Below are 14080 nucleotides of genomic sequence, written 5' to 3' on the forward strand. Positions count from 1 at the left end.
CTACCTGTCTGTCTATCTATCTATCTGCAACTTTCGTTAGCAGCTCCACCCCCACAGGCCTGTAGTTTGTGTGTGTGTGTGTGTGTGTGTGTGTGTGTGTGTGTGTGTGTGTGTGTGTGTGTGTGTGTGTGTGTGTGTGTGTATATATATATATATATGAGATGTGCGGCGGACACTTTTCTGGTTTTGTGTTTTGGTTTTGTATCTACATCTCCCTCCGCTCATGTTTTGGATCTGGATTGGGTTTGCCAAAACCACCCTTTCGGGTTTTGGTGTTGATTTAAGATCTGGATGATTTTTGAAAAAAACATAAAAACAGTTAAAATCACAGAATTTGAGGGTAATTTTGATCCTATGGTATTATTAACCTCAATAACATTCATTTCCCCTCATTTGCTGTCTATTCTGACCACCTCACACCTCACAATATTGTTTTTAGGCCAAAAGGTTGCACTGAGGTAGCCCGATGACTAAGCTAAGCGACACAAGTGGGCAGCACAAACATCTGGCCCATCTAGGAGTGGCACTGCAGTAGCAGAAAGGATGGCAATTTTAAAAAATAGGCCCCAAAGAGCACATAATGCAAAGAAAAAAAAGAGGTGCAAGATGGAATTGTCTACATTACTGGACAAACTGGAAATTGAGAGCCAAAGCCTCCAAATGTGTACTCCCTCCTCCATGTTCAGGGATTAAGATAATCTCGGATTTAATGCTGGGATGCAATAAACTGGTGTTTGCCACAGGATCAATATTGGATATTTTCCTCTCCATGGAGTCTGGAGACTTATTTTGTGAAAATCTCGTATGTTTCTTTTTTCCATTTTTTTTTTTTTTGCATTTTTCTTTACATATTTTGTGGCAAATGCCTTATTTCTGTTTTTCACAGCTCCCAGTTACACGCATGTGAGCATACCTTTGTGTCTCAGTAACACACATGTGAGCATACCTGTGTGTCTTGTTTATTTTTTTCATATTTAATTTTTAAAAAAGCAGCCCTTTAGATGTTTTAGCAGCCCCTCCTGAGTCCCCACAGCAACCCCGGATGGAGCAAGTTGAGTTTGGGTGGGTTCGGTACAGTACTAAGCAGGACTGTGCAGTTAATCTTTCGTTATTGAGCCCCTGCCCTAATGGAGCTTAACACTCTACAGTCAAAAATCATTTCATACTATAAGTGGGATTGTGGGAGGAAGCAATGCTAACCTCTGTGCCCACAGCATGCCTCAGCCTGGCAAGTCAGACATGTTCCTGGCTGCAAACCACCATGAGACTGCATGCTGGGCCTTTTTCATTAACTGTTTGTGCCTCATACGAGCTCCTGGCCCATTTAGTGCTGCAGTGCAATGGGAAGCTGATGCAATGCAAGATCACTGAAATTCTGTTCTCCTAACACTGCAAGGTCTTGTGATAACCCTACGCAGCCCTTAGGAAAAGAAGATCCCTGTACAACAAATGCGTATCTTCTAAATAAATAATCCAAAATGTGGAACATCTATCATAAATCAAAATGAAGGTTGACTGATTGGAGCCATTCATTTGAGTGAGTCCCTAACATGAAATAATTGAGAAAGACCTCTCTCTAATGCGCCGGCAGAAAATCTCACTTTTACCTCTCCGGAAGTTGCACAGTATTATGATTCAGTCTTTTCTGAGTCACACTGACTTTGGCCACAAATGTGGTCTCTCCCCACTGTATTAAAAAAACACTTTGTCAAAATAACAATTTCCAATTCCACCTTTGCGGCTACAGTATGTTTTCACTAATCTGTTGTGATGTTGAAGCTTGTTTCATATATGCTCTAGGCTTTCATTTAAACCTAGGATCAAGTACAGCAGCACCCCTGGAATTATACGGCAGCACCCCTGGACTTGTACAGCATAGGCAGCACCCCTGGAGAATTATACAACACAGCAGACAGGCAACAGCACCCCTGGACTTAAACAGCAGTGGGACAGCACCCCTGGATAGGGCAGCACCCCTGGAATAATGTGGCAAGGAAAAGACATGCAAGATGGAATTGTCCTTGGGCCCTCCCACCCACCCTTATGTTATATATACAGGACATGCACACTTTAACAAACCAATCATTTTAGCAACAGGGTCTGCCACATGACTGTGGCTGAATGATTGGTTTGTTTGGGCCCCCACCAAAAAGAAGCAATTAATCTCTCCTTGCCCAAACTGGCTCTACAGAGGCAAGATGTCGTCCTCATCCTCAGATTCTCGCCCCCCATTCAGTGTTTACATCCTCATCCTCACAGAGAAATAATATTCAAACAAACCACATCATTTAGGTGTCAGTGGACTGCTTATGCTACTACCCAAAGTTTCTGAACTTGACAATTACTTATGATGAATGCGCTGCAGGTGACGTATAAGGGAGGATGTTCCTAGGTGGTTAACGTCCTTACCCCTACTTATTATGGCTTGACAAAGGCAACAGATGGCTTGACACCGGATTGTCCGGATTTGTGGATAAATTATTCCACACCAAAGAGGTGGCTTTTTTGCTATTATGCCCAGGTATGACAATGGGCTTTTTCATCCCATGGCCAACAGCTGTCTCCACTGGTGCCTTATTCAAACAAACCACATCACCACCAGAATCCTCATCATCAACATCCTCCTCAGCGCCAGCTACACCCACATCCTCCTCATCCTGGTGTACTTCTACAGTGACATCCTCCATCTTAATATCAGCAACTGGACTGGCAGTGCTCCTCCCAGCACTTGTAGTGTTGTGAAGGTCAGGCCTAGATACCATGGACAGTGCCAGCACCCCTGTAATTTCACAACACCCCTGTCATTTTACAGCATACAAGTCAGGGCCAGTGAACATTTATTTTTACTGCACCCCTATATTTTACAGCATACAAGGCCAGTGTACTTTTATTTTAACAGCGGCACTCCTGTATTTTTATAGCATACAGGGCCAGTGTACTTTTATTTTAACAGCAGCACCCCTGTATTTTTATAGCATACAGGGCCAGTGTACTTTTATTTTCACAGCAGCACCCCTGTATTTTTATAGCATACTGGGCCAGTGTACTTTTATTTTCACAGCAGCACCCCTGTATTTTTACAGCATACAGGGCCATTGTACTTTTAATTTAACAACACCCTAGATTTTTTACAGCATGCAAGACAGAGCCAGTGTACATTTATCTTCACTGCACCCCAGATTTTTTACAGAATATAATACAGGGCCAGTGTACATTTATTTTCACTGCAACCCAGATTTTTTTACACCCTACAAGTCAGGGCCAGTGTACATTTATCTTCACTGCACCCCATATTCTTTTACAGCATACAAGACAGGGCCAGTGTACATTTATCTTCACTGCACCCCAGATTTTTACAGCATACAAGACAGGGTCAGTGTACATTTATCTTCACTGCGCCCCTGATTTTTTACAGCATATAAGGCAGGGTCAATGTACATTTATTTTCACTGCACCCCAGATTTTTTTAAAGCACACAAGACATGGCCAGCGTACAGTTATTTTACTAGCAGCACCCCTGAATTTTTACAGCATACAAGACAGGGCCAGTGTACATTTATTTTAACAGCAGCACCCTAGAATTTTTAAAACATAAAAGACAGGTCCAGTGTACATTATTTTCACTGCAACCCAGATTTTTTACAGCCAGCACCCCTGTATTTTCACAGCATACAGGAGGACAGTGCCCCTGCCCCCTGAACAACACAGTGACAGCCAGGACAGCAACATCCATGTACAGCTGCAGCACCCCTAACAGCACATGAAACACCAGTGACAGCCAGGACAGCACCACTAACAGCACAGGTACACCACAGTGACAGGAACAACACCCCTATAGAGCACACACTGACCCCACCCGACGCCACCACCCACAAAGAGACAGAGGTCTGTCTCCCTCGCTCTCCAAGTCCAGAGTGAAAATGGTTGTGATGTGCGGCTGTTTATATGGAATCCAAAACCCGCGAGAAACCGTCAGTGGGATGATGACGTTTTGCCTCGTTCTGATGTCTGAGTCTGACGGGAAGTCCCGAGCTGATGTTGCTCATTTAAATGGGAATAGCTTGTTCTCTAAAATAGTTTGGTGAAAATGCACATTGAGAGTTTATTGTGTTTGTAAGCTGGTACACACTATGTTGTTTCCTTTTTTCTTGTTTTATATTCCACATGCCATGTTTCCAATGATGACCGATTGATTGAAGAGTTTGTAAAAAACCAAACAGATAAGTTGTAGTTTATACCATTGTCATGTTCACTAAGCACTTTCATCATAAATCATACACTATTAGGTGCTCTTTCTCTCCATTTCCTATATATATATATATATATATATATATACATATATATATAATCTGGTGAAGTCTATGCCTTCTACTACATGCCTGCCTTGGAATCCAGGATGTGCACTGCCCCTCCAATGCCTCTCACTGCAGCATTACAAGAGACTCTAGCTAGAGTACCACCAGTACCGGATCTTGCCACGGGCAAGCAGTACTTTTGCCCGGGGCGCCGGCGCCCTCCGGAGGGCGCCGCACCATGGCAAGATCCGCCACTGTGCCCTCTGCAGTGCCCCCCGCTGTGCCCGCCGCTGGTCCCCCGCTTTGAAGGGAACCAGACGCTAAGCGTCTAGTTTCCCTTCATGGAGAGGACTGTGCTGTGCGGTGCGCGATGACGTCATCGCGCACCGCACAGCAAAGGTCCTCTCCATGAAGGGAAACTAGACGAAGCGTCTAGTTTCCCTTCATGGAGAGGACCTTTGCTGTGCGGTGCGCGATGACGTCATCGCGCACCGCACAGCATAGTGGCAGAGACACTAGGGGTCATAATTGACCTCTAGTGTCTATGCTGTGCTATGGGAGAGACGTAATGACGTCTCTCCCATAGATCCGAGGACAGACACAACCATCCGAGTCCAGGAGAAGAGCGGCGCCGGCGGAGGAGGAGGTCTGGAATCAGGAGCGGGGATTGTAAGTATACTTTTATTTATTATTATTATTATTTTTCAGCTGCGCTACAGGGGGCACAAATGGGGGCGTAACTGACCACGCCCCCATATGAAGCCACGCCCCCATTTTTGCCCGGGGCGCCACAAGGGCAAGATCCGGCCCTGAGTACCACTCTGCATTGAGAAGGAGAAGTATATAGTGGGGAGGTAGGACACAGCGGGTGGGACTGGAAACAGCAGGGGGCAGGACGGTACAACGGCAGAGTATGGTGAGGAGCAGCGGGTGGACTATTTACCAGTGACTTGCAGTGAGGTGAGGCGGCTAAGGCAGAGCTTTTCCTGTCATACTAACGTATAAGCCATGGTTTTGACTATATAAAGTATATAAAATATACAAAGACTATATTATAAATATCTTCTTTGTATTATTCTAATCATTTTTAACTTAGGTTAAAATAGGGGGGAAAAATACTTTGAGAGTCGGACAAGGTTACTGTAATTTTGCAGTGTGTGCTAATACTGTGAGTTGTGATAGTCGGGCCAGAAGCAATTTAAATGGTCATAATTAATAATACTGCAGTACAGTACTTGAGGAAATGTGGCGTTTAACTTTAATAGCCATTTATATATGACCAATCGAAGATTCAGCATTTACAACAATTAATATTTCTAAATGCCCCAATAATAAGGAGTCAGTGATTAATAGGCCAAAAGAGAACATTCAAAAACTGCAAAACTACAGCTCTAAGAGGTGAAAATACAAGTACACAAGGTTGTAAATAAATGCTACAGTGAAGCAAAGTTGATTTTATCTAGTGTATAAAAGATAAATAAATGTATTGTTTTTGGTGTGTGACTTGACTACAAGATAAGTGATTCCGCATCTTGCGAACATGAAAAGAAATGGGGAAAATAGCTTGACAAATCTCACATTGATAGAAAGGAACACTCTGTGCATGGAGCCTAGTTGATTGAAAAGCTTGAAAAATCCCACATACATAGGGGGGAAAAAATAACAATTTAATGAGTGTGTGAACCTAAGAGTTGAATTTGTTGACCTTGTGTATTATTTTGCAAGACGGAGATTACCACGGTTCAGGATCTTTCAAAATAGCCAATATTCCCTGTTGTCTGGTAGAAAGTAGCAGGATTTTTCAGGGCACGCCAATTTACTATTCCAGATCACAATTAAATAATCTAATTCACACACCACAGTTTAGTTTTTATATAAGATTCATTTTTGAACTGAAAGGAAAGCGTTAAGTTACTTATTGACCAAACCTTTTGGTGTCCTCATTTTTCAATTAGAATGTTCCAAAATAACAAGAATTGATCTCATAATTGAAGTAAGGTACATAGTTAAATATGTATTGATCTTGGTTATGGAATCTGGATCTTCTTTCAAGCGAAAGGACAAGTGCATTAATTTGAAATGCAGTTCATGTCAGAAGAGCAAATTTTAGGTACAAGAAGCTAGTGATATTATCAATTCCGGAAAGAAGACACCATTTCTAAATGTCCTTTAGATTTTTGTTTAATAATGACACTTAGATGTCCTTTCTGTAAACTAAAATTAAGGTGATCTTTTGTTTCCGCTGGCTTGATAAATCTGGGCCAATGTATTAAAGGGCTTTTGGAGCAGTTTTCGTGAAAAACTGCTCTAAAACCCTTTAATTGTCATTTTTTTTAGAAATCCACATAGCATTCCTCATACTTATAATGGGAAATGCGATATGGCCAAAGTTACTTTAAAAAAATAGTTAAAAAACACTGCAATGTACCCTGCGATAATAACGTCAGTTACACACAAGCTGATCACATTTAAAAAAAAGAAAAGAAAAAAAATACTTGTCCTAGGAGCCAGTGATTGGTGCTTCGGCGAGTGCTGCCAGGCACCGAGTCCTCCATTTGCTTCACTGTGACCCCTGTGCAGTAAAGTGATGCTGCACAGCGGCAGCTCACTTTACAGCACCGCGGGTCACATACGGCAGCAGGATCCGGCGCCCGGTAGCCTCCTGGAGCGGCGGACACGGGCTCCTAGGACTAGTAAGTATAAATCCTGGGGTGGGGGTCTATTTTGCGGTGCAGGGGTAGTCACGACGGGAGGATCCCGGCAATGGCAGTGGCGAAAGCGCAGGACATCAGGGTATTTTTTACGAAAAATACACAGAAGATGCTGCGAAGAGGCATTGCAGGGACAGAGCTTGCTCGCAGAGTGATATAGGGAAGAGAGATAAAGTACCAGCCAATCAGCATCTAACTGCCATTGTTACCAGCTTGTTTGAAAAATGACAGTTAGGAGCTGGTTGTTTGGTACTTTATCTCCATCCACTTTATCTCTCTTCAAGGCTTAGTACATAGAGGTCTATCTCTTTGATAAATCTGCCCCTATGTGGGAAATGTATCAGATCTTCTAGAGAGCTGAGAAGTGAACTAGTGTAAAAGTTACCCATAGCCAGTGGCGTCATGAGGCGGGTGCGGGGGGTGCGGCCCGCACCCGGGTGTCACCCTTCAATGGGGTGACACCAAATTAAGCTGCACACTCACACCTGCTGCATCCCCTGCTTCATGACACTGTCACACAGCACGGACCCGGCGGAGTCTTCCAGGCGGGGTGTGTGACTTTCAGTCAGCGGGGCGGGGGAGGCATTGGGGGAGCAATTGTAACTGTGCCGCTGCGGAGTCTTCCAGCCGGGAGGGGGTGGATGGTATGCGATTAAAACTGTGCCGCAGTGGAGTCTTCTTGTTGCAGGCGGGGGTGTAGGATTTTGAGTCGACGGGGGTACGATCGTAACTGTAGTGCTCTGTTTGCCGTCTGGCACCAAGCACAACAGTTACGATCGCGCCCCCATCAACTCAAAATCCTACATCCCCGCCTGCAACAAGAAGACTCCACTACAGCACAATTATGATTGCATACCTTCCTCCCGGCTGGGAGACTCCGCCGCGGCCGGGTCCATACACACGATCACGTCTTCATCATGCAAGTCCCGTGACGTCATCACGCCGCCGCCGCTCGCCCGCTTGCACTGCTGGGAGGGAGAAGTGGGAGGAGGTCAGTGCTGCATTTACTACAGGGAGTCGTAGGGACTGCCTTGAAGTTGGTTGCGCACCTCAGGCTCATTCTCAACCTCCTGCTGTCACTCCTTGGCTGGCTGCAATTCGTTTGTGGAAACTTCAATAATAAGTTAGTATTTACAGTAAAAAAAAATATTATATAGTCAATTAATTAATTTTTTTTCCTGAAGTAAACATGGATTTTATTGAAATTAGTACCATTTGTTTGTACAAACAAATGGTTAATTTCAATATAATCCAGTATTATTATTTTTTTTAAAGTGTGTGTATGTATATATATATATATATATATATAATATTACACATTATTATTTTTTACACATGCGACAGGTAGATCACGTTATACACACTGCGCCAGATAGAGCACGTTATACACACTGCGCCAGATAGAGCACGTTATACACAATGCGCCAGGTAGAGCACGTTATACACATTGCACCAGGTAGAGCACGTTATACACATTGCACCAGGTAGAGCACGTTATACACAATGCGCCAGGTAGAGCCCATTAAACACATTGAGCCAAGTAGAGCATGTTATACACATTGCACCAGGTAGAGCACGTTATACACAATGCGCCAGGTAGAGCACGTTATACACAATGCGCCAGGTAGAGCACGTTATACACAATGCGCCAGGTAGAGCACGTTATACACAATGCGCCAGGTAGAGCACGTTATACACATTGCGCCAGGTAGAGCACGTTATAAATGTTGCGCCAGGTAGAGCACGTTATACACATTGCGCCAGGTAGAGCACGTTATAAATGTTGCGCCAGTTAGAGCACGGAATATATACACAGGAATTATGATTTACAAGTAAAACTAGTACAAAAACATTACTAAGGGTTCTGTGTGGTGTGATACAGAAGGAGGTCCATGGGGGTGACACCATGAGTTACCATACCGGGTGACACCAACCCTAGTGACGCCTCTGCCCATAGCTAGTAATCAGCAGTTATCAAGTACATCCTATAAAATGATCGGTAGAAGCTACTTGGTTGCTATGGGCAACTTCTCAACTTGTTCACTGCTTTACTCTTAAGAAGGTTTGATACATTTTCCGCTTAATGTGAGAACTTAACGTCACCCTCTATGTCCTATTGGACATCAAGTAACCCAACTCTAAATTCTCATATTTACCTTATAAAGAGATTTAAAAAAACTTGTGTTGACAAAAGCTAGCATTGCATATGGATGGCTTAAATATGTGTTTGGATCTACTATAGAAAGCTTCTGGGGCAATTCATGAAACCCCGGACAACGAGCAGATAGTGGGAAAGACATTATTATGTGAGGCTGACAATGGTGCAAGGGGCATTTTCTGTATGGGGCATAAGGTGCAAGGGGCATTACTGCGTAAGGCATAATATGGTGCAAGGGGCATTACTGTGTAGGGCATAATATGGTGCAATGGGCATTACTGTGTGGGGCATAATATGGTGCAAGGGGAGTTACTGTGTGGGGCATAATATGGTGCAAGGGGCGTTACTGTGTGGAGCATAATATGGTGCAATTGATTTTTTTCTTGTGTTTGCCAACGTCTGGGGGTGCATGGTAAAAACTGGGGTGTAAGGTAGCCTTTTCCTGCAAGAACACACCCATTTTAGTTAGACCACACCCATTTAGTGAGGCCATGTCCCCTTTTTGGTGTTTACATCTTGGAATGTCTATTGCGGGTGGGAGGACACATTTTTCTACTGTTCGCACTGGGAGCCAAATTGTTTCGAAACAGTCGTGTTCGGTTCAATACAAGAAAATATATTCTTCTTTATGTTAAAAGGAGAAGATTAAAAAACAAACTATTCAATGATAAAGCCAAACAGAAAACTAACATATGACCAATATATAATTATTGTATTACAGTAGGAACTATTTCTAGCCATTCCGCATATTTTTCTCTCCAAGCACTGTCCAGTAAATGCTGAATCCTGCATCTGCCTAGTGAGTGTATGTACTATACAATTAAGCATTCTCGCTCATTTACCCTTCGTTTTACTAAAATGGATCAGAACGTAGTGCCTGGCACAAAATACTGTATGAGGATTTCTATCAGAACTAAAGGATTAAGATTTTGGCTTATTATTTGTATAAAAGAGCTTGCTTCGTAAACTATGACAACCAAATCACTACAGCACTCCAGGGGCCAGCATGTTAATACAATATGCCACTGGCCCAGTCTCAATTGAAAGGTTTTAATGATTACACTGTGTACTGTAATTTAAAATATTATAATCTCCATTTTATAAATAAGGCAATGCTAAAATGTAGCTATTTCAGGAATTATTCACTACTTTTCAACCTACATATTCATAGATTTCTGGCTTATCTTTCTAGAGATTCTGATATTTTTGACACTGTAAATTTGGGTTTGATCACAAAAAAGAAATATTTATGTATTTATTACCAGATATGTATACAGCGCACACATATTCCGCAGCGCTTTACAGAGAATATTTGGCCATTCACACCAGTCCCAGTGGAGCTTACAATTTATGGCCCAGATTTATCAAGCCTTGGAGAGTGATAAATTGCATGGTGATAAAGTACCAACCAATCAGCTGCTAACTGTAATTTTTCAAACACAGCCTGTAACATGACAGCTAGGAGCTGGTTGGTTGGCACTTTATCACCGTGTTATTTATCACTCTCCAAGGCTTGATAAATCTGGGCCTATATTCCCTACCACATGCACATGCACACACTTACACACTAGGGTTACATTTTGTTGGGAACCAATTAACCTACCAGTATATTTTTGATTTGTGGGAGGAAACCAGAGCACCCGGAGGAAACCCACGCAAGCACAGGGAGAATATACAAACTCCACACAGGGCCATGGTGGGAATCAAACCCACAACCTCAGTGCTGTGAGGCAGTAATGCTAACCATTACACCATATGTGGATTAGAGGCAGTAGGCCATTGCTGACCCTCAGTACCAGACTCTTACATCAGCAGCAGCCAGCCCTTGGGCCACAGCTTTCGCATGCACATCCCGCAGGCCCCCAACCGCCTGCTCCTACCGCCAGCCGCCACCTGCTGTTTCTGCCAAGCACAGAGTCCTGGAACCTGGAGGGTGGCAGTCTAATCACCTGCAGTGGGGTCACACCATCAGGTACAGCGGCCTGGGCACCACAAGGTGCTCCATGGTGCATGGCTCCATGTCACTCACTATCTCCTTGTTACCCACTGCCTGCTTAGTCAACCCCTATCTCTCTGACACCTATTGCCTCCCCAGTCACCCACTATCTCTATGTCTCCCCTGCCTCTGTCACCCACTGCCTCCCCAGTCACCCAATGCCTCCATGTTACCCATTGGCTCCCCAGTCACCAACTATCTCTCTGTCATCCTTTGTCTCTTCCTGTCACCCCTGCCCCTCTCTTTCACTTACTGCCTTCATGTCACCCCCTATCTCCCCAGTCACCCTCTGTCTCTCCCAGTCACCCCCGCCTCTCTCTGTCACCCACTGCCTCCATGTCACCCCTGCCTCTCTCTGTCACCCACTGCATTCCTAGTCACCTACTATCTCCCTGACAGCCTCTGCCTCTCCCTGTCACACCTGCCTCTCTCCCACTGCCTCCATGTCACACACTGCCTCCATGTCACCCATATTGTCTCTATGTCACCCTCTCCCCGATTTCCTGGATTCTCCAGGATTTGGTGGCAACCCTCCAAGAGGCTTTTCCTATCACCCGGATTCCAGGATTCTCCAGGAATAAGGGGACCCTGGGAGCATCAGCAGTGCTCCTTGGCAGCCAAGGAACTCAGTGAAATACAGTGACTGTCTCGCGTGATGATGACATCAAATCTTGCAAGACTGTGTTCAACCCAGACTGAGACAAAGCTGCTGTGACGCTGCCATCGGCAGCTCTTCCTCAGCGTTTCCCCGGGATGCGTCTGCGGACCGCAGACTGAGCTAAAGCTGCCGTGATGCTGCCATCGGCAGCTCTTCCTCAGCGTTTCCCCGGGCTGCGGTGGTAAAGAAACGCCGGCCCGGCTCATGTGAGAAGAGCAACAAGAGCTGACAAGCATGTCACACATATATTTATAATATAATGAGCATGCATGAAACAAAAAGAGACTCAAGTTATACTGTATATAGATATATGTATATTGTTTAATCACTAACAGACACCTGTTAGTAGTGCACTTGTTTGTGTAACCTGTTGAAGCTTGATATTGATTAGGTTGTGTGCAACACTTCCATGGTTCTTCCCTCTTTCACACAATCTAGTTTTAAGGCACCAAATGCCTGTAATGTATCCAAGTGGCGACTATTATATTCCTATTTACTGTATATAGTTACACTGTTTCATTTAGATTGTTTGTACGTAAAATATTTTATAAATATGGTACATAACTTCCTTTACATAAACATTGCTTGGTGCCGCAGGGGGGGTGTTGGGATTAGGGAGTCGGATCTCCAGGAATCGATGATGCATGCGGTGGCAATCCTAGTCACCCACTATCTCCTTGTCACCCACTGAATCTACCATCAGCCAATGCATCTCCCTGTCACCTACTACCTCCTCCTGTCACACATTCCCTAGCGTCATCCACTGCCTCCCCCTGTCACCTATTCCCTGGCGTCACTCACTGTCACCCTCTGCCTTTCCCTGTCACTTACTGCCTCTCTGTTTCTCACTATCTCTCCCCATCCCCCACTCCCTCATGCTCTGCATCTCCCGTGTCGCTATATCCCCATCATCACGCCCCTTGTTGTGAGGCCATTCCCTTATGAGGCTGCGCCCACTTTTGCAGGAACAGGAGTGCCTTTGACACATGCAAACAGCACTCCCCCTCCTTCCTCTGTCATGGTGTCTCCCCTGTCAGGATCCGCCCCTGAGGCAGTGTTTTACAGAGAACATTTAGTAATTTACTTCAGTCCCTGCCCCAGCAGAGCTTAAAGTCTGTATTCCATACACATAAGGTGTTCATTTTTTAATCAGAAGCAATTTAACCTACAGTCTGTTGTATTGCAGTGTGGGAGTACACCTGTACAAACACAGTGAGCACATACAAACTCCATAATAATAGATCCTCTGTTTAGAAATTGAACATATAACCTCAGTGATGTGAGGCAGTAATGCTAACCGCTAAGCCACAGTACTGCCCAAATGTATGTATAAATATTGCATAATAAAGCTTACAAATCTCTCTCTATATATAAATGGATCTATGTGTGTATGTGTGTATGTATGTTCCAGCATAACTCTGGAATGCCTAGAGCAATTTACAACAAACCTGTTACACATATGACTTACAATCTGGAAAAAAATACTGTGGGGGTAAGACACCCTAGCACCCCTAGGGGTGGGGGTGGGAAGGGGGTAATATATAAAAATCCATAGTTTTTGCCCATAACTCTGGAATGACTGGAGCAATTTACACCAAACTTGGTACACATATGACTTACAATCTGGAAAGAAATATTGTAGGGTAAGACACCCCCACCACTCTAGGGGTGGGGTGGGAAGGGGGTGACATGTAAAAATCCATAGTTTTCTTGCTTAACTCTGGAATGCCTGGAGCAATTTACACCAAACTTGGTACACATATCACTTACCATCTGGACAAAAATACCTTGGTAGTAAGACACCTCAAGAGGTGGGGGTGGGAAGGGGATGACATATAACAATCCATAGTTTTCGGCATAACTCTGGAATGCCTGGAGCAATTTACACAAAGGCACACATCGGTAAGGGCAGAGGCACCCACGGGTAGGGGCAGAAGCACACATGGGTAGGGGCAGAGGCACCCACAGATAAGGATAGAGGCACACATGGTTAGGGGTAGAGGCACCCACAGATAAGGATAGAGGCACACATGGGTAGGGACAGAGGCACACACGGGTAGGGGCAGAGCCACCCACAAGTAAGGATAGAGGCACACATGGGTAGGGGCAGGGGCACCCACAGGTTGGGGCAGAGGCACACACGGGTAGGGGCAGAGGCACCCACAGGTAAAGATAGAGGCACACATGGGTAGGGGCAGAGGCACACACGGGTAGGGGCAGAGGCACCCACAGGTAAGGATAGAGGCACACACGGGTAGGGGC

At 44.6% G+C, this 14080-nt stretch overlaps 1 protein-coding gene across 1 annotated transcript in view; it reads left to right on the forward strand.

The window, feature by feature from the left end:
* HTR2C (5-hydroxytryptamine receptor 2C) overlaps positions 1 to 14080 on the forward strand; it is a 1161087-nt gene that overhangs the window by 1076088 nt on the left and 70919 nt on the right. The window lies entirely within an intron of this gene.

This window comes from Pseudophryne corroboree, chromosome 8 (assembly GCF_028390025.1).
Source record: "Pseudophryne corroboree isolate aPseCor3 chromosome 8, aPseCor3.hap2, whole genome shotgun sequence".
Lineage (NCBI taxonomy): Eukaryota > Metazoa > Chordata > Amphibia > Anura > Myobatrachidae > Pseudophryne > Pseudophryne corroboree.